The following is a 27,163-nucleotide window of genomic DNA, read 5'->3' on the forward strand; positions in this document are numbered from 1 at the left end:
AAACAGATTGAGAAGGGAAAAAAAGGAAATAAAGAGGAACAGACAAAGTGGAGCAGAGGGTATAGTATTGCCAGTAATTGTTAACATCACCTGAGGACCTACTGTATGCTGGGGCTTGTGCTAAGCAGTGGAAATTCATTATGTTTAAATTTATTCCATTTTTAAAAAATTAAAAAAGCTAGATGTGGTGCTTATGCCTGCAGTTGCAGGTACTTAGGAGACTGAGGCAGGAGGATCACTTGAGTCCAACGGTTTGAGGCCAGACTGGGCAACATAGACATACCCTGTCTCTTAAAAAAAAAACATTAAATAAGTAAATACATACATGTATCCCATCTAACCCTCAATCTGATTCTAAGGAATACACACTTATGGCAAAATTGTAGTGTATTTATTTTGTGTTTCTGGATCAAACCCTTATACATGCTAGGCAAGTGTTCTATCACTGAGCTTCAAAATGGAGTCCAGAGAAAGTGGCTCATCCAAAGACATATAAGTGTTATGAGGCAGAGCTAAGACCTGAAACCAGGTCTGTCTGGCCCTAAAACCCACACACATATTAATGTTCCTTAAGATGATATAAAGTGGGGGCTGGAGTTGTGGCTCAGTGGTAGAGGACTTGCCTAACACATGAGAGGCACTGGGTTTGATCCCCAGCACCACATAAAACTAAATAAATAGAATAAAGGTATTATGACCATCTACAACTAAAAATATTTTTAAAAGATGTTATAAATTTGTAAATTTTTTTATTTTAATAGTTTCGCATTTTAATATATATTAGAAAAAATACAATATGTATAGCAAACCCATAGGGGTCTCACTAATGTCATAGGTGAAGATAAAAGAAAAGAAAGTCCATTTTTTAAATTAAGAAAATATTTATACAGGTTTATGTGAAAATGTCAAAAATCATGATGGTGGGGTGCTAGTGACGAAAGCTGGACCAATAACCTTTCTGCCTCCCAACAGGTAGGGAAAGGCAAAAAGCTAAAGGCCAGTTAGATTCACATTAACAAAGCTTTGAGCTTGTTTCTGTCCCCAACCAAATAAGCCTCCTCTCAGTTCTTCTGAAGGAAGTAACTGAGAGGAAATGAAGTTAGTGAAGGCTGAAGACTGGGGATGGTTGCTGTGTTTGCCTGGATGGGGGATGGGACTGAGAAAAATAACCGTGACTGTGAGATCTGATCACAGAAGATCAGACTGATAAGCATGGCCTCCTAAGAGAAGAAACAAAGTCCTGAGTCCTTGGCAACCCTGGTTCATCTTTCAGCTCCATGGAGAAGATGAGGGCCTTAGTCAAGACTTCTTGGTTGCAAAAGAAACACATTCAACTGGTTCAAGCGTGATGCGGGGAGAAGGGGTCTGGTGGATTTACTGGGTTTGTATAGACCACACAAAGAGGTGGGGTGTGAATCTGGACCCAAGATTACTGCCTCTCATCTCTGCTTTTCTGAAGTTCTGCTTCATTCTCTCAGCTTTATCAACAGGACCACGGAGGCACTTGCTTTATATCACTTCACCATTTTAGCCCCCACAGGACAAGTAGTGGAGCTGCCAGTTGTATTGGGTTAGCTACAGTCTCCTGACTGATTGCTGTCAGGTGTACAATAGCCAAGGTTAGCACAGCACCCTATCAGCAATTGACAGGCCCATCTGAATTTAGAATCTTCATACTCATGGACTCCTATGACTTCTATTAGGCAAGAGTAGGGTCACATTTCCTGATATTATGATCAGTATGGTCCTTAGCTTTCCTGTTCTTTCAGTTCAGTAAGTTGTATTTTAATATCTGACATTTCATATGTAAATCTTTGGATTTCCTGCATCAATGTCTATGCTTCTTCCACTGCACAAACTCTGGCCTCCTTGAAGCTTAAGCATGATGGACACACACTGAGTGATGAAACAGCAATCATTTGGGATATAAAGAAAAAGAGTTCAGCTACTCAGGAGGCTGAGGAAGGAGGATTACAAATTTGAGATGAGTCTGAGCAACACCGTGAAGAGCTCTATCTCAAAAATATTTTTTTAAGGATCCAAGCAATCAGTAATGGTTATAAAGTACATTACTCAAAACTGTGTGGAGAATACTGAAGAGATGGTGATGATGATGGTGGTGGTGGTGGTGATGGAGATAAAAGAAATTAGAAGGTTCTAATCTTGGCTCTGTCCCTTGACTGCTTAGAGATCTCAAACTCATCACATAAAAACAAGATGACTCTCTAAGCCAAAAATTTCTATAACTCTATGCCTGGAGGAGAAAGAGGATCTTGGAATAAATGAGGTAATTGGAGCCAGATGGGGATCAGCAAGATCTGGTTTCTTAGAGATGAATCTTTAAAAGAGATTTTAAATGTTTGAGGATTTGGTGGAAAGAAAAAGACCAGGTTTGGGGCAATAGGAAGAGCCTAATCACATGGGGAAGGAAATGGCCATCAGTTTGTCTAACTGAGCAGAATCTAAGTTGAAGTATAGATAAACAAAAAATTAAGATGGGTTGGAGTAAGAGGAAGTTCAGGGAAGGCTAGTGAGGTATCTTGAAATCTGTGTTAGGGATATTTCCCAATTTTAAATAGGGTAAAAAAAATTAACCATTTAAATTCCTTTGGTTTATCATTAAAATTCCAAGAGTATAAGCTTCTCTTTCTCTTTGTAAATGTTGATTAATCTATTGGTCATAGCCAGTGCTTAGGAGAAAGGAGTAGAGATTGAAACAGAGCTCATTACACATTGGCAGCACAGCAAGTCTACACAATGACTCCAGCAGAGTCTAAATAGAAGACAGGCTTACTGCATACAGCCCAAGATGAACTACAGTCCTTACAGAGAAACTGTATCAGTCAGTTTTCTATTACTACAATAAAATGCCTGAAGCTGGTTAACTCTATAAAGAAAAGAGGTTTATTTTGTTCACAGTTCAGGACATTCAAATGCATGCACTACAAATGGCAGTAGTGCAGAATAAAAGATCACTTTACAAGACCAGAAATCAGAGAAACATAATCACTGTCAAGGGTATGCCCCTAGTTTTCTTAAGGCCCCAATTCTTAAAGTTCCTATCACTTCAACCCTACCACAGTGAGGACCTAACATTTGAACCTCTGGGAACACATACAAACCATATCCAAATCATAGCATGAACCAAAAACAGGCAATTTTGAAGGGAAAAAATCCTTTCAATATGAAAAATTCCAATCTTTGACTACAACCTGCTTGGCTCTATTTTTGTTTTAGTTACTTCTTGGCTCAAGATAAAGGGTTGACAAATTGAGACCTATATTCTCCCTCAGCTAAACTGGGGAGAAGCTGGAGGCATGGTTGGCAGTAGCCTGGTATTTACCCATTTTTCAAATAAAGTCTTTAAAACCCCTAGCAAGCCAGCTGAAAGGGATTCTTAGGGTAATTGTGGTGGCACACACCTGTGATCCCAGCAACTTGGAAGGCTGAGGCAAGAGGATTACAAATTTCAGGTGAGCCCCAGCAACTCAGCAAAACCATGTCTCAAAAAATAAGAAGAAAGAGGAGAGGAGGGGGAGGAAGAGGAAGGGGGAGGAAGAAGAGGAAGAGGAGAAGAAGAAGAAAGGGCTAGGGATGTAGCTCAGTGGCAATGTGCCTCCTGGATTCAATACCCAGTACAGAGACAGAGAGAGAGAGAGACTCTCCCTAAATTGCTGAAGGCTTTGCTAAATTGCTAAGGCTGGCCTTGAACTTGTGATCCTGCTGCCTCTTGCTCCCAGGTCACTGCGATTACAGGCATGCACCATCAGTCTGAAGGAAGTGGAATTCTTCTATCAAGCCCAGCTCTGTCCACATCAAAAGATAATAAATCAGGCTTCCTGCCGGCCATTAACAAGAGGGAATAGGTAATTGGAATGGCTTTGAGTTCCTGTTCTTAACCTTGAGCACAAGGCAGAATCTCCTGGAGGGCTTTTAAAAACACAGATTATCTATTGAAGGCATCAACAAATTTCTAGAGGCAAATGAGTTGCCCAGATTGAATCAGGATGATATACACAATTTAAACAGATCAATTTCAAGCAAGGAAATAGAGGATGCCATCAGAAACCTACCAACCAAGCCCAGGACCAGATGGATACACATCTGAGTTCCACAAGACCTTTAAAGAAGAACTAATACCAGTACTCTTCAATTTATTTCAGGAAATAGAAAAAGAGGGAACACTTCCAAACTCATTTTATGAGGCCAATATCACCCTGATTCCAAAATCAGGCAAAGACACATCAAAGAAAGAAAACTTCAGACGAATATTGATAATAAACATAGATGCAAAAATTCTTAATAAAATTCTGGCAAATCAAATACAAAAAAAAAACATATTAAAAAGATAGTGTACCACGAACAAGTGGGGTTCATCCCAGGGATGGAAGGCTGGTTCAACATATGGAAATCAGTAAATGCAATTAATCACATCAATAGACTTAAAAATAAGAATCATGATCATCTCAATTGATGCAGAAAAAGCATTCGACAAAATACAGCACCCATACATGTTCAAAACGCTAGAAAAACTAGGATAACAGGAACCTATCTTAACATCATAAAAGCTATCTATGCTAAGCCCCAGGCCAACATCATTCAAAATGAAGAAAAACTGAAAGCATTCCCTCTAAAACCTGGAATAAGACAGGGATGACCTCTTTCACCACTTTTATTTAACATAGTCAGAGCAATCAGACAGATGAAAGAAATTAAAGAGATACAGATAGGAAAAGAAGAACTCAAATTAGCACTATTTGCTGACAATATGATTCTATACCTAGAAGACCCAAAAACTTCCACCAAAAAACTTCTAGAACCGAATTAAGCAAAGTAGCAGGATACAAAATCAACACCCATAAATCAAAGACATTTCTGTATATCAGTGACAAATTTCTGAAAGGGAAATGAGAAAAACTATCCCATTTATAATGGCCTAAAAGAATAAAATACTTGGGAATCAACCTAATGAAAGAGATGAAAGACCACCACAATGAAAACTACAGAACGCAAAGAAAGAAATTAAAAAAGACTTTAGAAGATGGAAAGATCTACCAAAAGCAATATACAAATTTAAAGCAATTTTAATCAAAATCCCAGTGACATTCCTCATAGAAACAGAAAAAGCAGTCATGAAATTCATCTGGAAAAATAAGAGACCCAGAATAGCTAAAGCAATCCTTGGCAAAAAGAGTGAAGCAGGTGGCATCACTATACCAGACCTTAAGCTATACTACAGAGCAATAGTAACAAAAACAGGATAGTATTGGCACCAAAATAGACTGGTAGACCAATGGTACAGTATAGAGGACACAGAGATTAACCCACATAATTACAGTTATCTTATATTAGACAAAGGCACTAAAAACATACAATGGAGAAAAAATAGCCTCTCTTCAACAAATGATGTTGGAAAAAATGGAAATCCATATGAAACAAAATGAAATTAAACCCCTATCTCTCATGATGCACAAAACTCAACTTAAAATGGATCAAAGACCTAGGAATTAAACCAGAGACACTGCATCCATTAGAAGAAAAAGTAGGCCCTAATCTCCATCATGTTGTATTAGGCCCTAACTTCCTTAATAAAACTCCTATAGCACAAGAATTCAAATCAAGAATCAATAAATGGGATGGATTCAAACTAAAAAGTTTCTTCTCGGCAAAAGAAACAATCAGTGAGGTGAATAGAGAGCCTACATTTTGGAAACAAATTTTTACCACTCACACATCAGATACAGCACTAATCTCTAGAGTATATAAAGAACTCAAAAAGCTAGACACCAAAAAAAAAAAAAATAGCCTAGCCAATAAATGGGGCAAGGAACTGAGCCGACACCTCTCAGAAGATGATATACAATCAGTCAACAAATACATGAAAAAAATGTTCAACATCTCTAACAATTAGAGAAACACAAATCAAAACTACTCTAAGATTTCACCTCACTCCAGTCAGAATGGCAACTATTATAAACACAGACAACAATAAGTGTTGATGAGGAGGTGGGGAAAAAGGCACACTCCTACATTGCTGGTGACTACAAATTGGTGTAGCTAATATGGAACACAGTATGGAGATTCCTCAGAAAATTGGAAATGGAACCACCATTTGACCCAGCTATCCTACTCCTTGGTCTATACCCAAAGGACTTAAAAAGAGCATACTATAGGGACACAGCCACATCAATGTTTATAGCAGCATAATTCACAATAGCTAAACTGTGGAACCAAACTAGATGCCCTTTAATAGATGAATGGATGAAAAAAATGTGATATATATATATATATACACACACACACACACACACACACACACAATGGAATATTAGTCAGCAATAGAAGAGAATAAAATCATGGCATTTGCAGGTAAATGGATGGAGTTGGAGAATATAATACTAAGTGAAGTTAGCCAATTCCAAAAAACCAAATGCTAATGTTTCCTCTGATATAAGGAGGCTGATTCATAGTGGGGTTGGGAGGGGGAGCATGGGAGGATTAGACAAACTCTACATAGGGCAAAGGGGTGGGAGGGGAAAGGAGGGGTTATTGGGATAAAAAAGAGGGTGGAATGAGATGGCTATCATTCCCTAAGTACATGTATGAAGACACAAATGGTGTGAATATACTTTGTACACAACCAGAGATATGAAAAATTGTGCTCTATATGTGTAATATGAATTGTAATGCATTCTGCTGTCATATATAACAAATTAGAATTTTAAAAATTTTAAAAGTTAAAAAAAAAAACCCACCGATTATCAGACCCCCTCACCTAGAGTTTCTGATTCTGTAGGTCTGGAGTGGGTCCAGGGAATTGGCATTTATAAAAAGGTGATTCTAATGCTGTGGGTCCAACAGGACCAGAGCTTGAGAACAACTGGCTTAGAGCTAATTCATTTCCCAGCACATGTTCTAATGACAGTGGATTAGGGAATGTGGCAGTGTCATATTTGTATGTGAAGGCTTAATACATCCCCAAGTATCCTTAGAGTATAATTTTCTATTCTTTGAGAGCTGATCGTATCATGTTTTCTTGATCTCTGGTCCCACTGCAAGATTTCACCCACAAAATATTCACATTATCTAATGTGTTTACAGATGATCCTCATTATTCCCAGATTCTGTATTTGTGAATTTGCCTACTCCTTAAAATTTAATTGTGATCCCAACATCAATTCTCACAGTGCTTTTGCAGTCATTCGAGGACATACACACAATATGTGTAAAAAAAATTGACTCACCATAAACACATCAATGCACATTCCCAGATGAGGTCAGACAGAGCTCTTATACCATATAAAAAGGTCCTTCCAATGTACAGTATATTTAGTACTATGTTCTTTGCTATTTTGGTGATTTTTCTTGGTGATTATGCTATTTTTTGTTTTAGTTATTCTTTTTGGGTGGGGTGGGGGGAGTTCTGTACATTTAATCCAGAGGTACTTTACCACTGAGCTATAACCCCAGCCCTTTTTGTTTTTTATTTTGAGACAAATTGCTTAGGGCAACTAAATTGCTGAGGCTTAGCCTCATTATATTACTGAGGCTGACCTTGAATTTGCCATCCTCCTGTCTCAGCCTCCAGAGTTTTTGGGATTACAGGTATGCACTAGGTTTGTTGTAGTTTCTTTGTTCTTTGTTTTTCTTACTGCTGGTGATCGAAACCAGGGCCTCATGCATGCTAAGCATCTGTATCACTGAGCTACATCCTGGCCCTTTTACACTATTGAAAATGGCCCCAAGGGCTGAGGGATGTGGGTCTACGGTAGAGCACTTGCCTAGCATGCACATGGTCCTGGATTCAATCCCTGGGGGGGGGGGTCCTCTCCATTGTGGTTCTGAAGAGCCGTCTAGTATTTCTGAGTACAAGATTGTGATGTGCCTAACAGAGAAAAAAAGATGTGTTAAATAAGCTTTATTTAGGCATGATTTATAGTGCTGTTGTTCACAAATTCAATGTTAAAGAATCAACAGTTCATCATTAATAATATACATTTAAACAGAAATACACATAATTGGTTGAGGAAGATATTATGACCTGAGGCTCCCAGGTATCGCCCCAAGGAGCAATGTTTCAGTGTTCACAGTAACCTCATAGAAGAAGGTAAGCACTGTACGGTGTTGGGCATCATATATTATAGGGAATCTGAGAGTTTGAAGTGCAGAAAAGAAGCACAAAAATCAAAACATGAAAAAAAAAGGAGAATATCTTGAAAATTGACTCAAAGACTTAGCAAATAGATTAATCATCTATAAACTATATGCAAAACTTAGTTATTTCATATGCCAAAATACAGGAAATTGTTGGTGATAGCAATTATTTTAACAGTTCAGCCTTCTCTTACTACCCCAGCAGATAATATTTTGTTTTTAAAAAGTGCATCCAATGCTCCCATCTTCATCAACACTGTCTGTCCACAACTATCAGATGCCGCAGTCTGTCTGGGCACAAAATAACCCAGCCGCCACAAAGCCTTGTAGGTTCAAACAGCAACTCTTTATTACCGAACTCTCACCGGCACTCTACACACACTTTCCCGGGAACACACTCCCTTCACGGGCTCTGCGCGCGCATTCTCCCACAACCCCAGGAGAACTCAACAGGCTCTTCTGCATTTCACATTATTTCCCCTAAGAACTTCCAACTCCCCTCCCCTCACTTGCCCTCCCTACCCAGGTCTTGTTAAGTTGTCCAGGCTGGTCTTGAACTCTAGTTCTCCTGCCTCATCCTCCCACATAGCTGAGATTCCGACCTCATCTTCTGTGGTTCTTCAAGGCTTTATCTTCTCTGGTCACATACTTTAGGGAAAAATTCATCTCTCTCTCCTTTCAAAGCTTACACTGAGCAGGATTTTGGATATACTATCATCTTCAGAGAGTTGCATACACAGGAACAAGTTTGAGAAATGTTAAGTGTTCCCCTAGTTTTTGTGTTTGCATTTTTAAACTATGGTAAAAATACATAACATAAAAGTTACCACCTTATGAAGCTCAGTGGTAGAATGATTACTTATAATGTGCAAGGCCTTGGATTCAATAACCAGCAGTGAAAAAACAAAACAAAGCAACACATTGTAATTATTTTTTCTTTTCTCTCTCTCTCATTTTTTTTGTGGGAGGCAGCTACTGGAAATTGAATCCAGGAGTGCTTTGCCACTGAGCCATATCCCCAATCTTTTTTTTTTTTTTTTAATTGGGGAGAGAACTCAGGGCCCTTTTCATTTTTTATTTGGAGACAGGGTTTCACAAAGTTGCTCAGGGTTTTGCTAAATTGCTGAGGCTGGTCCTGAACTTGCCATCTTTTGCCTCAACCTCCCAAGCTGCTGGGATTACAAGTGTGTGCCATGGCCACCACACCCAGCTCATCTTAATCATTTTTAAGTGTGCAGTTCAGGACTGTGAAGTATACACATTGTGTGCAACTGATCTTCATAATTCTTTTCATCTTGCAAAACATTAAATAATAACTCCCCTTTCTCCTATGTCCCCAGCCCGTAACAACCACCATTTTACTTTCTGTCTCTATGAATTTGGTTGCTCCAAAACCTCATATAAGTGGAATCATACAACATTTGTCTTTTTGTGACTGGCTTATTCAACTTAGCATAATTTCCTCAGGCTTCACCAAGTCATGGCATATATCAGAACTCAATGGGAACTCCAAAGTAGGATCCGACCTAATCCCAGCAGGATCCTCCCTAATCCTGGAGCCGCCCTATTCCCCGCCCCCCCAGGATCCGCCCTAATCCCGGAGCAGGGTCACCTTTCAACCATTCCCTCTAGCAAAATGCCAGGCATCATTCCGACTAAACTGTGGCTCTCAACAATCAGACCCTCCATGCCAATAATGCCCATTTCTCATATTCATTGCTTAAGCCTAGTGGAGGAAGGGCCAGGGCCTCCCAGCTGCTGTTTAGCTCACTCTTGTTGTAACCAGAGAACAATGGATCCTTCTAATGGAAGCATGAGAATAATACTCCCATTGTTGGTATAGCAGCTAAAAATGGGGCTCTGAACTTGGGGAACAGTTCTTCCTCTTTTCTTCTGGTTCTGTGCTTTTTCAGAAGCATAGCCACCTTTCAAAGATGTGCTATTACGCTGGGAAGCCAGGAGAGGAATCCCACATCCAATACAACCCAGAACCACACACATGGCCTTGACATTTATTGACTAAAGACAACTCCATTCAACAGATTTGGATGGAGAATCCTACAGTCCTCAGTGTAAGCATATCAAGTGAGAGTTTGGGGAGAAGTCCTGCTCACATGGGTCAGAGAGTGGCAGGACTTTCAGTTAGTCAGAACTAAAGATCATTGTCAGTTAAGTGGAATGACATAGTTCAATTTTTCTTCATTTTTATGTTATTGAAAACGTGATTTTTGTGTACATCGTCAGGGTCTGCAATCTGTATTTTTGACAGTTCTATTACACTTCTGCCAGCTATTCTTTTTTCCCCTTGGGACACTTGATGGCACATTATGAAAGAGGATGGGAGTGTGTATTTTCTCAATAGTATGCTTATGGGTTTGGATACTCACCTTTTCTCTTGCAGCACATTCTCTTTGTTGTCAGCCACCACTTGATGGAATAATGTGCTTGTGCACATCTCTGGTATATCGATCTTGTCTCATCTTGATCTGCTTTGTGGCAAAGTTTATGTTCTATTAATAGAGGTACTATATTTGCATTTTGAAACGTGCGCTATAATGACAATTCCTGACAGTTGGTCACTAGCGGGTTGGGGCTTAAATAGTGGGCAGGAGGAAAGTGATATATAATGGGATAACGGAATGGGAACCTGAAGCAATTTTGCTTCAAGTAAGATCCTTTAAATATTGACAATATTCAGAGAACCAACTTCTCAGTCATGTTCTCAATTTATTTTGTTTATTGCCCTTTGATTTTAATGTTGATTGGACATTTTTTTCTCTGTGATTTGTATTATTTTCTCAGTGATTCTCATTTTTCATCCTCTAGTGCTTTCTTGCTCATTTGCATTGTTCAGTATACACATAGGTATCTGAACCCTTCAACTTCCTTTGGGTTTCCCACAGCTTCCATAAATTCTAAAAACCTTGTTTGCATTCAGAGTCTTCATGAAACTCTATATATTTTTCAACAGGGTACATGCTATGTGCATGACACTATTCTAAACGATTTATATATATATATATATATATATATATATATATATATATATATATTTTTTTTTTTAATATTTATTTTTCAGTTTTCGACGGGCACAACATCTTTGTTTGTATGTGGTGCTGAGGATTGAACCCCGGGCCACACGCATGCCAGGCGAGCGCGCTACCGCTTGAGCCACATCCCCAGCCCCAACAATTTATAATAAGTCATTTAATTTTTATAACAGTCCTCTGAGGAAGATTCTACTATGGATTCATTAAAAAAAAAAAAAAAGCACAAGGAGGTGAAGTAACTTGACCAAGGCCACCCAGTAAGGAAGTAGCAGAACTGAGGAGACAAATCCAGCAGTCTGGCTCTAGAATCTGTGCTCTTAGCAACCACCCCTAGGTCCTCTTATGCATAGTGAATGACAAAACTTGTACTAGCCCTGCCACATTTCCCCTAATGCCTGTGGCCCTGATCTTCTGTCCTTCCAAAGCTTTCCCTTAGCAGGTTTTCACAAAAACTGCTGCAGAGGACATGGTGTTATGACACCAAAACCTGGCTTCAAGGATGGACTTGTGGCCCCAACCACACTGGTGGAAATGTAACTGAACACTTCAGGGATTGTCTTAGCTATAAATGGCCCCCTAAGGCAAGGTCAGGTCCTTCCCAAGGCAGCCCATATCCAATTACCAATAAAGGCAGGAGGTATAATGACTGTTGTTGCAGCCAAACAGTGGGATAACTTGAGCCATTTTTCATTCTAGAGCTCTCCATGGTGTTGGCGAAGGCTGTCTTCAGGGCTGCAAGCTCCTCCCTCTACTCAAACTGCTCCCTGGGCCTTCTTCTTAAGTTGTTGGTCCTCAGGGAGTCCTTAATAAACATTCCATACACAAGTCTGTCTCAGAGTTCCTTTCTTTGAGAGCCCAACCTGAGACTACTGCATAGGCCTAGGATGCCCCAAAGAGTACAATCTTTACAGGCTAGAATGAAGAGAAAGAGGTGTTATAGAAAAGTAGGCAGGGAGAGGTTGTGAAAAAAGAAAATAAAGGAATGAAAAGGAAAAGAAAACTGAAAAAAAGAAAAACTATTCATGATACCAGACTTATCATCTTATATCACTTTAATCCTTTTTCCATTGGTCATCTCCAGCTAATTTTTGTTTACCTCTGAAACTTTTTTTAAAGGTAATTTCTCTTTTAATGCACAGGATTATTTCTAACTCATCATGAGTGGTGCAAATCCTTAGTCACAATTTAACATGGAACAACTACGCAGCCCTTCCTGAAGAATCTGGCTAAGAGCAGAAGTAAATGTTATGAAGGGTTAGCTCTGATCTGCTGTGAGAGGCTCTCTGCAGAGAATATATACCCTCCAGCAGAATGGAGGCTCAGAAGTCCTTGTTCTTAAAAATCACACTATTTAGATAGTAGTTTACTGTTTATTCTCATCCAGCCCATTTGGATCTTCATTTTGGGGGTTGGAGGTGCTGGGGGGTTGAACCCAAGGGTACTTTATCACTGAGCCACATCCCCAGTCCTTTTTGGTTTTTATTTTGAGACAGGATATCACAAAGTTACTTAGGGCTACTTAAGTTGCTGAGGCTGACCTTGAACTTGCAGTCCTCCTCTTTTAGCTTCCCAAGCCTCTAGGATTACAGGGTGTGCAACACCACACCCTGCTCAGATATATACTCATCCTTACTTGGGGTTGAGGTTTACTCTAGTTTTCTGGCTCCCTCCCAGGCAGGGGGTGCTGGTGTCCTACTGAGGGTCTTCCCTCTACTGGGCAGTTGCTGGAGCCTAGATGGTCAGACATGGACCAGCCAAGCCAGCTCTTCAGATAGCACCATGTGGACCAGCCTTTGCAGGGGGCTCAGATCCTTGAAACAAGAGTCACCATTGCCATGAGGAAATGCATCTTACTGCCTGGTGGTACAGTACAATCTCCACTCTCATTATACAACTCCAGCACCTCCAGGCTTGGGCCAGCTCCAACTTTGCAGAATGGCTGCCTCCAGTGGACCTATGGGACAGACACAGGTAGCCATTGAGATTAGGCACTGGACCAGTCAGTCATCCAGCTGAGCCTCCACTGCTGCAGTTCCACTGAGCTCTCTAAAATGTTTGTGTAATGGCAGGGTATGGTGGTCCATGCACATAATCCCAGTGATTTGAGAGGGTAAGGCAAGAGAATCCCAAGTTCAAGGCCAACTTCAGCAATTTACTAAGACCATGACTCAAAATAAACAGAAGAACTGGGGGAATGTGGCTTAGTAATAGAGTACCTCTGGGTCCAATCCCCAGTTCAAAAAACAAATTGGTGGGCTGGGGATGTGGCTCAAGCAGTAGTGCGCTCGCCTGTCATGCGTGTGGCCCGGGTTCGATCCTCAGCACCACATACAAACAAAGATGTTGTGTCCGCAAAATACTAAAAAATAAATATTAAAATTCTCTCTCTCTCTACCTCTATCTCTCTCACTCTCTCTTAAAAAAAAAACACAAATTGGTATAACAATGTAGTAAATCCTCAAAAAGTTGAAAATATAACTACACGTGGACCAGCAATTCCACTTCTGGATATATGCCCAAAGTAATTGAAACCAGGGTCTCCAAGAGATATTTGTATATCTAGGTTCATAACAACATTATTCACAATAGCCAAAAAGTGGAAGCAACCCAATGTCCAACCCAAATGATCGATAAATAGATAAGCAAAAGGTATTACATGTACAAATGAGGTATTATTCAGCCTTCAAAGGCTAGAACATTCTGATATATGTCATGACTTGGTGAAGCCTGAGGAAATTATGCTAAGTTGAATAAGCCAGTCACAAAAAGACAAATATTGTATGATTCCACTTATATGAGGTTTTGGAGCAACCAAATTCATAGAGACAGAAAGTAAATGGTGGTTGTTACGGGCTGGGGACATAGGAGAAAGGGGAGTTATTATTTAATGTTTTGCAAGATGAAAAGAATTATGAAGATCAGTTGCACACAATGTGTATACTTCACAGCCCTGAGCTGCACACTTAAAAATGATTAAGATGAGCTGGGTGTGGTGGCCGTGGCACACACTTGTAATCCCAGCAGCTTGGGAGGTTGAGGCAAAAGATGGCAAGTTCAGGACCAGCCTCAGCAATTTAGCAAAACCCTGAGCAACTTTGTGAAACCCTGTCTCCAAATAAAAAACGAAAAGGGCCCCTGAGTTCTCTCCCCAATTAAAAAAAAAAAAAAAGATTGGGGATATGGCTCAGTGGCAAAGCACTCCTGGATTCAATTTCCAGTAGCTGCCCCCCACAAAAAAAATGAGAGAGAGAGAAAAGAAAAATAATTACAATGTGTTGTTTTGTTTTGTTTTGTTTTTTCACTGCTGGTTATTGAATCCAAGGCCTTGCACATTATAAGTAATCATTCTACCACTGAGCTTCATAAGGTGGTAACTTTTATGTTATGTATTTTTACCATAGTTTAAAAATGCAAACACAAAAACTAGGGGAACACTTAACATTTCTCAAACTTGTTCCTGTGTATGCAACTCTCTGAAGATGATAGTATATCCAAAATCCTGCTCAGTGTAAGCTTTGAAAGGAGAGAGAGATGAATTTTTCCCTAAAGTATGTGACCAGAGAAGATAAAGCCTTGAAGAACCACAGAAGATGAGGTCGGAATCTCAGCTATGTGGGAGGATGAGGCAGGAGAACTAGAGTTCAAGACCAGCCTGGACAACTTAACAAGACCTGGGTAGGGAGGGCAAGTGGGGGGAGGGGAGTTGGAAGTTCTTAGGGGAAATAATGTGAAATGCAGGAGAGCCTGCCACAGTGTTGCTATGTGGTGGCTGTGACAGGCACTGCTTGTGTCCTGCAAAGATAATCTCAAAGCAGAAGGAGGAAGAGTGTTTGCTCATCAGCTGGAGTTGGTTCTGTGCCACAGCCAGAGGAGAATGGAAAAAGGAAAAACCATTTGTTGTGACTCTAAGAGGGCAATTACAATAGCAGGTGTTAAACAGGAAGAACCAGAAAAACAGTTCTTGAAGCCTCATTCAGCAGCTCTGGAGGGGAAAAAAAATGCCTAGAAGGGCTCAAAGACTGAAGTTTTGAAAGCAAAGATGACAGAAGGAACAATAGGCAGGTATCAGCCTGAGGATTCTAGCAGCCAGGGATAGAAGCTGAGGAGACACTGTGATATGGATCAAAGTCTCTCTTGATTCCTTGGATGCCAGGTGGTGCTCTGGCCATGGCCTTGGCTCATGACAATGAAAGAGGAGCCAAACAAACAATCAAGAGGAAACTTAAGCTTCACTGGGGTTCTGTTTCAAAGTAACTCCAACCAACTGCCACTCTGAAATGACTTCTCTCATAGCAATGTCCCAACCAGGCACTGTAACCATGGAGGCCCTATTTGATGCACAGGTGAAAACTACCTGTCTGGCTCATCAATTCAATTCACCTGATTCCCTTTTCCAGTGCGCCGCCGCCCCCCCTGAAAAAAAATCACCTTATAAATTTAAAATGGTGTAGGTTTCCCTGGATGTTGCTAAAGGGGATTTCCTTTAAAGTATTTTCAATGTTGTTTCCTTTCTCTAGTTTTTGTTCTTGTTGTTTTCAGTGTTCTTTTTGCATTGTGGTCAAATATTTATAACAGCACTTTAACAATGTTTAAGTGTGCATTCAGTGACTTTAAATACAATCACAATGTTGCAAAACTATCACAAATATCTATTTCCAAAACTTTTTCATGACCCCAACTAGAAATTGCACACATTAAATAGGCCCCAGTAACCTGTAATCTCCTTTCTGGCTCTATGAATATGCCTATTCTACTTCAGATAAATAGAATAATCTAATATTTGTCCTTTTGTGTCTGGCTTATTTCACTTAGCATGTTTTCCAGGTTCATCCACATTATAGCATATATCAGAATTTTTTTTTTAACCAAGAATTGAACCCAGGACCTCATACATTCGAGGTAAGCACTCTGTCATTGAGCAAAATCTCCAGCCCCTTTTCAAATTTTGTTTTGAGATAGGGTCTTGTCAAGTTGTCTAGGCTGGCCTTGAATTTGCAATCCTCCTACCTCATTCTCCCTAGCAGCTGTGATTACAGGCCCATGCCACCATGCCTGACTAGAATTTCATTCCTTTTCAAGACTGAACCATTGTATGCATACACCATAATTAATTTATCTATTCACTTATCCATTTAGTCATCTATCCACTGATAGACATTTAAATTGTTTCTAACTTGTGGCTATTGTGACTAATGTTTCTCTGAACATTGGTGTATAGGTATCTGTTTGAGTCTCTGCTTTCAATTTTTTTTGGATATATACCTAGGAATGAAATTGCTGAATCATGATAATTCTAGGTATAACTTTCTGAGGAACCACAGAAAATTTTTCTATAGCAGCGGCACCATTTTACATTTCTACTAGCAATGCATAAAGGTTATAGTTTCTCTAGATCTTCACCACATTTGTATTTTTATTTGTTTGATAATTGCTATCCTTTTATGGGTCTGAAGTGATAACTCATTGTGATTTTAATTTGTCGTAATGACTAGTGACAGGTCATCTTTTTATATATTTATTGGCCATCTGCATGTCTTTTCTGGAGAAATTTCTATTCAAGTCCTATGCTTGGTTTTTGTTTTGTTTTTTAATCAGTTTCAAAGGGGTAGTTCTCACTGGTGCATCAAAGGGAGTGTTTAATCAGCTTTTTCACTTCTGTGACTGAAAGACCTGACCAGAACAACTGGAGAGGAGGAAAGATTTATTTAAGGGCTCATGGTTACAGAGGTCTCAATCCATAGACAGCAGGCTCCATTCCTTGGGGCTCCAGGTAAGGCAGGACATAATGGCGGAAGAGTGTGCCAGAGGAACCAGCTCACAAGATGATCAGAAAGAAGAGAGAGACTTCATTTGCCAGACACAAATATATACCCCACAGCCACTGCCCCAATTCCTACCTCCTTCAGCTACACCCTACCACTTCAATTACCACTCAGTTAATCCCAATCAGGGGATTAATTCACTGATTGGGTTAAGACTCTCACAATCTAATCATTTCTCTTCTGAAACGTCTTGCATTGTCTCACACAATGGAGCTTTTGGGGACATCTAACATCCAAACCATAACAGGCTGCATCCATAGTTACACAGTGTGATAGTGACAATGCTTTGAGAAGTTATTTCAGGTTGGCAGTTGACTGAGGCTACTCTGTTAAGTGTTAGAATTTCTTTACAGTTCTGATTATTAATCCCTATCAGATATATGACTTGCAATATTTTCTCCTGTTTGATGGATTATCTTTTTACTCACTTGATAGTATTTTTTGGTGTACAAACATTTTTAATTTTGATGAAGTCAAGTGTATCTTCTTTTTTTCTTTAATTGCTTGTGATTTAGGTGTCATACACAAGAAATTATTAACTAATCTAATGCCATGCAAATTTTCCCCTATATTTTCTTCTAAGAATTTTATAGTTTTAGCTCTTATGTTTAGGTCTTTGATCATTTGAGTTAATTTTTATATATGCTGCAAAGTATGGATCCAACTTCATTCTTTTATATGTAGATATCCAATTTTCCCAGTGCTTTTGTTGAAAAGACTATTCTTTCCCAGGTGCTCTCTCTCTCTCTCTCTCTCTCTCTCTCTCTCTCTCTCTATATATATATATATATATATATATATATATATATATATATATATATATTTTAGATGGACACATCTAAATATTTGTGATTTTATTCTCCCTGCTAGTCAGAAAAGGGGGGGTTACTTAAATTATAATATATAAGAAACACAGGTTATAGTTAAGTAAATATGGTAATGAAGCCAGGTAACTATTTATAGAACACTATTAATATTGCAAATCCAGTTTTATCTAATTGATGGTGTCCTATTGCTCCAGCCAAAATAATTCCCTTCTATCATTGAGCTCTTACATTGATCTCTTAGCATTCATTGTCTATAATACTGTTTTTTTTTTCTTTTCTTTTTTGTGGGATGGGGGGCAGGGTACTGGAGATTGAACTCAGAGGCACTTGACCAGAGTCACACCCCCAGCCCTATTTTGGTCTACTATTACTCCAGCTACTACTGAGACAACCAACTCTTTTTTTTTTTTTAAGGTACTGGGAATTGAACCCAGGACCTCAAGCATGTTAGGCTTAGGTAAGTGCTCTACCACTGAGATAACTCCCAATCCAACAACCAACTTTTCTTGGGCATGATTCTTGTGTTCTGCCACAGAATTCAGAGCCCAAAGTAGGGGATGCCCACAAAACCCACTCATCACTCATGCATATACAACCTAGCAGTGCAGGGGGGATTCAGTGCCTCATGGAAGCAAATCTTGACCAATGGGGGCAGGAACAAGTCTTTCCTTGCATCAAGGGAGAAATTCTGGGGCCATTCTATGTGGCTCCTCAGAAGGTCCTAAAGTGATAAAGTGTGTTTCCTAAATGAGCAATGTGAGAATATACCTATAAACTGGTTTTCTCTTCTTTCCCAATTTTTATTCTCCCCAGTTCCATGGGGTTACCCTCCCCCTAATACTTTCACTCAAGTCTTGGTCTCAGAACTTGTTTTCCAGGAAGAGCACAAGCTAATATATAAGCGTTCACCTTTTGATATGCTTTCTTTTGTCATTGTTATTATTTTGTTTTGTTTTTCAAAAAATAAGAACAAATTATTTCTTGCAACCAGGGATATAAGACTAAGAGGAATTTATTCTTAGGACTCAGTAGGGATTTGGCAATGTGATTAAGATAGAAACACACGGTTTCTGTATTGGACTAAAAGAAGACAAGAGTCTGAAATAGCCACTCTTATTTTAAAATCACTGTCCATTGACTGGGAGTTATAATTTCTCTGTCAGTATCCTGCCTCTTTTACAAAGCATTGTTCTATTTGGAAAGCTGGTGTGATAACTTTGCAAATATAGCTATCTCCTTGCTTTATTTTTTAAAGTTTGTTTGTTTGAAACATGTACAATACAATTCAGTGGATTTGGGTAGATTCACAAAGCCATGCAATCACCACCACTAATTTCTAAATATTTTGATCACCTCAAATAGAAACCCATATTTTTGACCAGGCACAGTGGTGCATGTCTGTAATCCCAGCAAATAAGGAGACTAAGGCAGGAGAATCATAAGTTTGAAGCCAGTCTCAGCAATTTAGCAAAGCCCTAGGCAACTTAGCAAGACCTTGTATCAGAATAAAAAAATAAAATAAAGTAAAATGGCTAGGGATGTAGCTTAGTGGTTCAAACCCCAGTATGAAGAGGAGAAAGGAACCATATTTATTAGTAGTAACTCCCTTCCAACCCCGCAACTCCTACCCTGCTCCTAGTCCCTGGCAACTACTAATCTGCTTTCTAACTCTATATATTGGCATGTTCTGAACATTTCAATGGTAATAGAATGCATCATTCGTGTGTGGCCTTTTATGTCTGGATTGTTTAATTTAGCAGAATGTTTTCAGGGCTTATTCATGTTGTAACATGTATCAACACTTCTGAGGTTCTTTCTTCCTGACCTCAATTCTTTGAGATGAGCTGGATGTCCTACAGTTCCCTTCAATTCTGACCTAATTCTTGGAGTCAGCATCGGATCACACAGGTTAAGGGCTCAGTCCCAGAGGTCTGCCTCCACTTCAGATGCCGGCTACAAATGGGGTACCCATGCTACCTGCATTTCTTCTTGGCCAACCACAAATTCATGGATTCCCATGATGTCCCATCAGGATCAATAATTCACTAGAATGATTCATAGAACTCCAAAAAGCATTTTATGTATTGCTACTAGTTTATTATAAATGATACAACTCACCAGGCATGGGGAAGTATGCCTGTAATTCCAGTGACTGGGGAGGCTGAGGCAGGAGGATTGCAAATTTCAGGCCAGCCTCAGCAATTTTGCGAGCTCTGTCTCAAAATTAAAAAAAAAAAAAAAAAAAAAAGAAAGAAAGAAAGAAAAAAAAAAAGGCTGGGGGAAGTAGCTCAGTGGTAGAACACCTCTGTGTTCAATCCCCAGTACAGGAAGGAAGGAAGGAAGGAAGGAAGGAAGGAATATATAAGTGGAAGAGATGCATAGGGCAAGGTAAGGAGGAAGATGATTCTCCAGGACACCTTTCCCTCAGCATTTTAATATGTTCACCAACTGGAAGCTCCTCAACCACTATAATTTAGGGGTTTCATTGAGACTTCGTTACATAGCCATGATTGACTAAAGCATTGACTGGTGATTGAATTGAAATATCCAGTTCTTCTCCCCTCCCTGGAAGTAGAATATGGGGAATAGGGCTGACAGTTCCAACTCTCTGACTTGCACACCAGCTCCCATCCTAGACCCTGGTATGGTTGAAAGGAACTCATTATGAATAACAAATAGCACCGCTATCACTTAATGACTTCCAAGGAGTTTAGGAGCTCTGTTTCAGGAACTGGGAACAAAGACAAAAATCTCTCCTTTCTCTCTTTCTCCCTTTTGACTTTGCAATATATTAGGCAAGTGCTTTACCATTGACCCACACCCCCAGCCCTTTTAAAATTTTATTTTGGGGCAGGATCTCACTAGGTTGCTCAGACTGGCCTCAAATTTGCCATTCTCCCACCTCAGCCTCCCAAGTAGCTGGACTTACAGGAATGTGCCACCACATCTGGCATCCAAATGTGTTTCTCACTTTAGTTCTCCCTCAGCATATATAGGCCATTGGTTCTAGGTGCCCTGCCCCCTGCCCGCCACAGTCTATATATATTCTTTGTATAAAATGATACTGTATTTGCATATAACCTATAAAATCTTCCTGTATACTTTGTCATTTCTAGATTACTTTTTTTTTGGGGGGGGGGGTACTGGGGATCGAACCCAGGGGCACTTAACCACTGAACCACATCCCCAGTCCTTTCTTGTTTTTATTTTGAGAAGGGTCTAGCTAAATTTCTTGGGACCTTGCTAAGTTGCTGAGGCTGACTTTGAATTCCTATCTTTCTGCCTCAGTTTCCCAAGCCACTGGGGTCACTGGGATTATAGGTGTGTGCCATCATGCCTGGCTGGATTACTTATAAACCCCAAACAATGTAAATGTCATGTAAATAATTGCTGTACTGCATCGCTTAAGGAATAATGATATAGGTGGGAAAGTGAGCACATGTTCTATATAGAAGCAATTTGGAGGGTGGGTATTTTCCCCCTGTGATTGGTTTAGTCTATGTATGTGAAACCTGGGCATATGGAGGACCAACTATCCCATAATGCTTCACTTCTTTGGATGAATAATATCCCATGGAATAATATTGTTATATGGATGCACCATTTTAAAAAAATTTTTGTACTAGGGATTGAACCCAAGGGTGCTTTACCACTGAGCCACATCCCCAGCCCTTTTCATTTTTAGTTTTGAGACAAGGTCTCACTAATTTGCTTAGGGCCTCCCTAAATTGCTGAGGCTGGCCTTAAATTTGCAATCCTCCTGACTTGGCCTCCTGAGTCATTAGGATTACAGGCATGTGCTACCATGCCCAGCAGATGTATCACATTTTTTCCATTCCTTGGTTGATAACCACTTGGGTTGTTTCCACCTTTTGGCTATTGTGAATAGTACTGCTGTAAACACTCATGTGCAAGTTTTCTTGTAGACACATGTTTTTGTTTCTACTAAGTAAACATCTAGTGTCAAAGGATAAAATTACAATTCTAGAATCAGGCAACACTTTATTCCATAAAATAGATTAAGTGTTCCAATGGGCTGAGTAGAAAAAAATGGTTTTATACACAAAGACAGGCAGAAACAAAGAACAAAATGTGATTTGGTCGTTTCAAAGATAATTTCCTTGTAAGGCAGGGACAGGGAGACAAAACAATAGAAAAATAACTGATTGGCTAACATCAGGTTACTTTAGGTTAACTTTTTTTGTGTAAGGATTATGGCAGAGGGAACTTTATTCTCACGCCAGTTGAACTGGCCTGTTTGGGAAATGTGGCCATTATCTCTCTAACCCCAATTTCTCAATTTCTCAATATTTCCATTCCTTGGAAGGGCAGATGGACAAGTTAGTTTCAGTTTGGTGACATGGAATTTTGCACGAGTGACTTTATTTTTATCTTAAGCACAGTCTGTGCAGGAGCTCAATCCAAAACAATGGCCTCTTATAATCTTTATTTAACTCTAGAAATTGAATTGCTGAATCTAATAATAATGTCATGGCTTTTTTGTCTTGTTTTTGTTTATTTTGTTTTTTGAGGAACCAAACTGTCGAACTACTTCCCAAAGTGCTTGTATTTTCTTTTTTAAAACTTTTTTGGATACTAGTTAGGTTTTATGTCCCAATTTACTTCATATACTCTTGAGGGAAGAGTTTCTTCTTCCCCACATCTGCCTTGTATCTATCCTAGTACCTTATACTCTAGAAGTGTTCGTGTGTGACCATGTAATTAAGACAATATTCCCTTTTTCTTGGGTGTTATTATCAGTTGGTTGATGAACTATATATAGCTTTTCTTTGCTTTCCTTACATAACAGGAGAAATTCAGGTAACTGAATCGGGGGTAGATGGTGTGTTGATGGTGGCTGGCACGTGGTGGTGTAACCAAGAAAAGATCTGATTCTGCTGCTGCTTGATATAGCCAGTGACTCAAAGAGAAAGTACCAAGAGAAGAAATTTAGTTGTTTAAGTTGCTGAGGCTGGCCTCGAACTTGTGATCCTCCTGTCTCAGCCTCCTGAATCCTTGGGATCACAGGCGTGTGCCACCAGGCCTGGCAAGAAAGTGATTTATTCAGTGGCTAAAGAATGAAGAAGTGAGAGCTCTCCTGGCAAATCAGCTTCTCCCCTCCAGGGAGTTGAGGAATCACAGCTATAGGATAGGAATAATGGAGGAGGGAGGGAGGGAGAGAGAGAGGGGGGAGGGAGAGGGAGAGAGAGAGAGAGAGAGAGAGATTAATAAATGGGAGGAATAGTCACATTCTTTCTGGGAACAGATGGAACTCCTTCCATGGTCTGGTGCTTCCTGTCATGGCTGCTGGCAGGTGTCTTTAGCCTTGAAAGGTGAAAAGAAAAGAAAGACCAGGCAAGTCTAGGTTAGATTAACCCTGTTTTATAGTTCTGGACAAAACATTTCTTAAATGATCAGCACATCTACCTGCAAAACTGAGTTCATTCTGACCACAAAGCTTAAGGCATAAAAGGAGAAAAACAAAGTAGCAAGGCAGAGAGGCCAAGCCTTTTCATCCTGTTCCAGTCATCCTTCAGACATCTGCAGGCCCAATAGAAGAATCAGGGTTTTCAGCAAGAGTGGCCTTCAGTCCCTGAAAAGTAACTAGGCAACTCTTATCATCATAACTCACACGTCAGAGGTATTATCTATAACAAAGCTGGTTAGAAACTAATAATGTATCACCCAGCTGTGTGACCTCCAAAATTAGTTATTTTTAAGTCAACTAAGAACAAGTGAAGCTAAGGGGTTTATTTAGGTTTTCCCTCATTAGCTGTAGAGTAAGAAAGAATAAATGGAGCCAGGGTGGTGGTGCACGCTTTATCCTAGCAACTACAAAACTAAGGCAGGAAGATAGCAAGTTCAAGGCCAGTCTCAGAAACCCAGTTAAGGCCCTAACTTAGCAAGACCCTGTCTCAAAATAAAAAAGATGAAGAACTGGGGAGGTAGTTTAGTGCTAAAGTACTCCTACAAGGGAAAGAAATTAGCTGCTAGGCAGGCACTTTAAAAAAAAATTTTTTTTTTTTTTTTTGATTTAAGGTGAGGCCTTTGGGAACCGATTAGGATTAGATAGAATCATTAGGGTGAAGTCCCATGATTGAATCTTAGTGACTTCTCTTTTGTTTTTTCAGTGCTGGGAATAGAACCCAGGGTCTCGCCATGCTAGGCAAACACTACAACAAAGCTACACCTCCAGCTCCCTAATGGATTTATAAGAAAAAGGAGAGACCAGAAGAGACACACGTGCATAGAGGTCCTCCCTGACTTTTGCTGTGTGGTCTCTGTGGACTCTACCTGCAAGAAGGTCATCACCAGATACAAGTCCTTAAACCTCCAAAATCTTGAATCCAAATAATCCTCTTTTTGTTTTGGTAGTGGTACTGGGAATTGAACCCAGGGCCTTTTGCATGCAAGGTAAATACTCTACCAACTGAACTATATCCCCAGCCTCTTTTCTTTACAACATATCTGATATTGTTGACAACAGCAAATGGATCAAAATACCAAATTAAACTAGACCAAAAAAAAAAAAAAAAGTGAGGGAAAGTTTATTAGCTCTATTTATCAGAATTCCTAAACTTCCAGCAGGGATGGCTCCCTGTTGTCAGATTGCTCATGCTCACGTCTTCCTGAGTCTATTGGCTCTGCTTTATTCTGTCTGGGCTTTATCCTAAGAAAGCTTCTTTCCAAGGCTTGGGAGGCTAAGACAAGAGGATCATGAATTCAAAGCCAGCCTCAGAAACTGAGTGAGGCCCTAATCAACTTAGTGAGACTCTGTCTCAAAATAAAAATAAGGGCTGGGGCTATAGCTCAGTGGCAGAGTGCTTGCCTAGCACATGTGAGGTACTGGGTTCGATCCTCAGCACCACATAAAAATAAACAAAATAAAGGCATTCTAAAAATAAATAAATAAAAATAAGAAAGGGCTGGGGATATGGCTCAGCAGTTAGGTGCCCCTGAGATCAATCCCAAGTGCCAAATAAATAATGAAGAGAGAAAGAAAGCTTTTTCCACCTAGCTATAATATGTCCCCTGGAAGTTCCCTTTGCTTCTTATTATCTCTTTCATAAAAATACTAGAAAGCAAGACAACTATCGGGAGCTAAGTTCTATTTACGAACCTGCTGATGACAATAGTAGTCTAACATTCTTTTAGGGTGGAAACTCAGAGCCATTCATCACACCACCACTTCTCTCCTCACCACAAATTCCTCTGGAAATTCTAGGCTCCACAACATGTACCTCATGTCCAAATGGCAAGCACCTACTTCTGTCTGTTCTTATGAGCAACATAGGCTGATGTCACTGTGGAGTGGTTAGAAAATAATAGTGTCTTGGGGTTCATACTTCAAAACTTCCTGCTGGTCTCTGCTTCCCTTCTTGAACTTTGCTTTGGGTCTTGCTTTTTTGTCCTGAAAGGAAACTGGTGCTGTGGGACAGCCATTCCTGGAAAAGAACATTAAGTGGCAGGTAGAATGAACCAGTGGTGTGTGAGGCAAGCCTACCAGAGAACAACCTGAGTTCTTTCTTCAGTTGACCCAAGCCCTCCTGGTGGGGTCATAGAAGTCCTGAAATAGGGCTTAGTATTTTCCAATACAAAGAAATGAATCCCCACAATAATAATAAAATCTAGGATGTCCTCAAACTCAGCTCAGGTCAAGGATGAAGTGTGAAAGTTCTTGATTCCCTCTGCCTTCCATCCCTCTGCAACTACTTCTCTCTAATCCTCTAAAATTTTCTGAGCCAGGGTTGGGAAGAGAAGTGGACAAGACCAGAATCTGTCTCACCTCCCACAATCATGTTCCAGCAGCAAGAACTCCAAAGAGCCCTGAAATTCTCAATTTTTACTTATTTATTTATTTTAGGTATTGGGAATTGAACCCAGGGGCACTTTACCACTGAGCTACATCCCCAGCCTTTATTAAATTTTTTTTTTTTTTTTAATTTTCAGACTGTCTCTCTCTAAATTGCTGAGGCTGGGCTTGAACTTTCAATCCTCCTGTCTCAGCCTCATGAGTCATTAGGATTAGAGGCATTCACTACCACACCCTGCCCAAAACTCTCAATTTAAACTTGGCCAACATCAGGAAAACATACTTTTCAAGGTTAAATAAGATTTTAACAATTTGTTAGCTTAATTTATAAATTTTAAATATTAAGTTTATAATTTGTTTTTTCATCTGTATTCGTGTCTTGGGCCACACAAATGTTAGGGACAAACTGGGTATCTTTTTTCCTTTTTCTTGTTAATTGTGGAGCTATTGTTTTATGCACTTTCATAAAGAGAAGGGGACCCAAAACACTTACATTCCTCAATTGCAACTTGAATTTGTATCACTTCTTCCTCCCACATAGGGGAAGCACTTATAGATTTAAACCCTAGCAAGCAGAGACCACTTGGAAAAGAGCACAATGTGATTGATAAATGTAGGTCTCATTTCAAAAAGTTTGTTGGGTATGAAAAGGAAGGGGAAAAAAATCACATTAGTGTTAGTTAAGAATAGGAATGTCCCAAAGGCTGAGGCAGGAGGATCGCAGGTTCAAAGCCAGCTTCAGCAATTTTGCAAGACCCTGTCTTAAAAAATAAAAAGAGCTGGGGAGGTTGACCAGTGGTTAAGTGCTACTGGGTTCAATCCCCAGTAAATCCCCAGCATGAAAAATTAAATAAAATAAATGCCACACCAGCAGCTGCAAGAAACCACTGCATGATAAGTAGTGGTATGCAACAAGTATGAGAGCATACCTAATGGAAAGAGTCACCTCATTGGAGGAGGTCACAGACCTTTACTTTCATTATCACATGTCCTACTCAGGAAGTGAAATTTATTATGGTGTTTGAAAATGAGGAAATCAAGTCATAAATAGTTCAACTTATGGTAGAGAATTATATCTCAATTTTTTAAAAAGTCAAGCACCTTGCCCAAGGTCATAATATATCCCTACAAGATCATTTGACCAAGACCAGATATTGAAATTGCTGGGCCCAATACAAAATGAACATGTGGGCCCCTTATTCAAATGTTATGAGAAATTTCAAGACACTGATAGCAGGGCATTAAACCAAGCATTGGGCCCCAAGGTATTGTATAGGTCCCAGCCCATGAAGCTAACATGGTGAAGCTTACATGGTGCAGGTGAAGCCAGACATTGACTGAAGGCCTCCTAGTTCCCAGTGAGGTACATGAGTGTCTCAAGGAGCCTAGCGGTTCTCAAACTGGAGGACAGAATTTCCATGGGTTCCTCCGATATATATTGTATGCCAGTTAAGTAATTTTGGTTGTTTTATTTTCCTTTCGTCCCTCAAGTTTGAA

At 39.8% G+C, this 27,163-nt stretch overlaps 1 long non-coding RNA gene and 1 other non-coding gene across 6 annotated transcripts in view; one reads left to right on the plus strand and one right to left on the minus strand.

Annotated features, from left to right (window-relative positions):
* LOC124103316 (uncharacterized) overlaps positions 1-27,163 on the plus strand; it is a 76,329-nt gene that overhangs the window by 33,568 nt on the left and 15,598 nt on the right. The window lies entirely within an intron of this gene.
* On the minus strand, positions 24,226-24,298 carry Trnaa-ugc (transfer RNA alanine (anticodon UGC)). The gene has a single exon. It is a non-coding gene; the product is annotated as a tRNA-Ala (tRNA).

Source organism: Marmota monax, unplaced genomic scaffold, assembly GCF_021218885.2.
Source record: "Marmota monax isolate L192 unplaced genomic scaffold, Marmota_monax_Labrador192_F-V1.1 WCK01_AAM20220418_F8-fsc00163, whole genome shotgun sequence".
In the NCBI taxonomy this organism is placed as follows: Eukaryota; Metazoa; Chordata; class Mammalia; order Rodentia; family Sciuridae; genus Marmota; species Marmota monax.